The sequence below is a fragment of the Microtus pennsylvanicus genome, chromosome 12 (genome assembly GCF_037038515.1).
Source record: "Microtus pennsylvanicus isolate mMicPen1 chromosome 12, mMicPen1.hap1, whole genome shotgun sequence".
Taxonomy (NCBI): domain Eukaryota; kingdom Metazoa; phylum Chordata; class Mammalia; order Rodentia; family Cricetidae; genus Microtus; species Microtus pennsylvanicus.
In genome coordinates this window covers 43,553,735-43,555,891 of record NC_134590.1, presented here as the reverse complement: position 1 = coordinate 43,555,891, position 2,157 = coordinate 43,553,735, and the positions used below count along the sequence as shown (strand labels likewise).

The window sequence follows — 2,157 nt, the reverse complement described above, 5'->3', positions numbered from 1 at the left end:
TCTGTATTCACCTGCCTCAGGTTTTCACCCAAGTGCTACTATTAGGTAGAATAAAGTTATAAATAACAAGAGGATACTGTCTATTGTGATAAGGTACTTAGAAATTATTTGAATTACAAATGCCACAAATTAAGAAAGAAAAAGTGAGGTTGGCAGATCCTTTGTGATTTTCAAAAATAGCATATAAAGAGGTCTTAGAATCAATATCAGTTACTTAACAATTCCAAAGAACAAATGATAGTGATTTATAGGTGAGAAATTCTAATATATGACTAGTAATGTAGACAAACACGGACATTAAAAATCAGAAATATAAAATTAGCAATGCGATATTGGCTTGTATCTATGTCATTTGAGAAGCCACTACAAATTGGAACATTTTATGTTTGTTGAATGACAGAATATAGCAGCTCTCAGTCACTGATGGTGCCACCACCATGGATGCAGATTCCACACTAAGAGCACTACTAGTATATGCCAAATTACTCATACATGTATCGTGTTTTCAAAATTATGTTCCTGGGGATATATAATGCAAATTTTCTTAGGTTCAGAAAGCATGTATTCTTCCTCAGTGTCCTGACTAGAATGCTGTAAAGAGCTACAATCCTTACTTAGTAAGTAGATGGAGAAATGGAGTGAATATGTACTTAATAGCAGTTAGAAGAAAGAAATAGACATGTTGCAAACCATGACTCTGTGTTTATAGATCAGTCCTCAGTAGCAGCCACAATAAAAGCAAAGAAAAAATAAGATAAAGATCAGAGTGTCACCTGTGAACATTACAACATGTGCATACAATTGCTCTACAGGCATGCACTTCATTTTACAATATTTACACTTAAATTTATTTACATATACAACATATTTACTTGTCAGTATATGAGGAATAGCCTCCTATAATTCTGTTGTAAATTATTTTCCTAATTTAATCATTAAGATATTAAAGATTGTCACTTCTATTTCTTCAAAAGTTAGATAGGAGAGTTTATACATGTTCTTCAAATGCTAAATGATCCTTTAAACATAATTATGTAAGCCTCTTGTTTTTTTTTGTTTGTTTGTTTTGTTTTTATTGAGGGTAGTGCTTGAACACAGTCCCCACTACCACAAGTGATGCAGTCTAGTTTTCTGCTTTTGGGGAATTCACAGAGGTCAGCCCATTAGTGGTGCAATGGCCATGTCCTTTCCTTGGAACAACACCTTTGTGATCATGGTTATCTCCCCTGCAAAGCAAGTTTCTTTTTTTATTAAAACTTTTTAAATACAATCTTTTCTCATTTGCATAGCCCTCCTCATTCTCATTTCCTCTTTTCCTCCCATATTTCTCACCCCCCCAACCACTCCTCAGAAAGAATAAGACTTCCCATGGGGAATCTACAAAGTCTACACTTCACTTCCGTGCAAGACCAAGGTCCTCCCCACTGCTTTTTCTAGGCTGAGCAAGGTATACCTCCAAAGAGAATGTGCTCCCAGATGACACAGCCAGAACCTGGAAACACCCTAGATGCCCCTCAACCGAAGAATGGACAAAGAAAATGTGGCTCATTCACACAATGGAGCACTACCCAACAGTAAAGAACAATGACATCTTGAAATTTGCATGCAAATGGACGGAACTAGAAAAAAAAATCCTAAGTGAGATAACTCATACCCAGATAGAAAAACATGGCATATACTTACTCATTAGTTGATATTAGATGTAAAGCAAAAAATAACCATCATATAGCCCATGATTGCAGAGAAGCTAGGTAACATGGAGAACCCTAAGGGAGACAAACGTGGAACCCCCCTGGAAAGGAGAACAGACAATACTAGCTGAGAAAATTGGAAGGGTGGGGGAGAGATAAAAGTGTAGAAGTTGTGTGGGGAGAGGAAAAGAAAAGCGGGGAAGAGAGCATCGGGGAATGGGATGGTTTAATTGGGGAAAGGACAAAGAAGGAGAGCAAGGAAAGAGATAACTTGATAGAGGGAGACATGATATTAGTGAGAAAGCTGGCACTAGGGTAATTTCCAGGAATTCACAAGGATGACCCCAGCTAAGACTCTAAGCAATAGTGAAAAGGAAACCTAAATTGACCTTCCCCTGTAATCAGACTGATGACTATCTTAATTGTCATCATAGATGCTTCAACCAACAACTTATGGAAGCAGATA

At 37.0% G+C, this 2,157-nt stretch overlaps 1 non-coding gene across 1 annotated transcript; it reads right to left on the bottom strand.

Annotated features, from left to right (window-relative positions):
• Positions 1–1,075: 1,075 nt before the first annotated feature.
• LOC142833236 (U1 spliceosomal RNA) lies at positions 1,076–1,241 on the bottom strand. Its single transcript, XR_012907371.1, has one exon. It is a non-coding gene; the product is annotated as a U1 spliceosomal RNA (small nuclear RNA).
• Between the last annotated feature and the right edge of the window lie 916 nt (positions 1,242–2,157).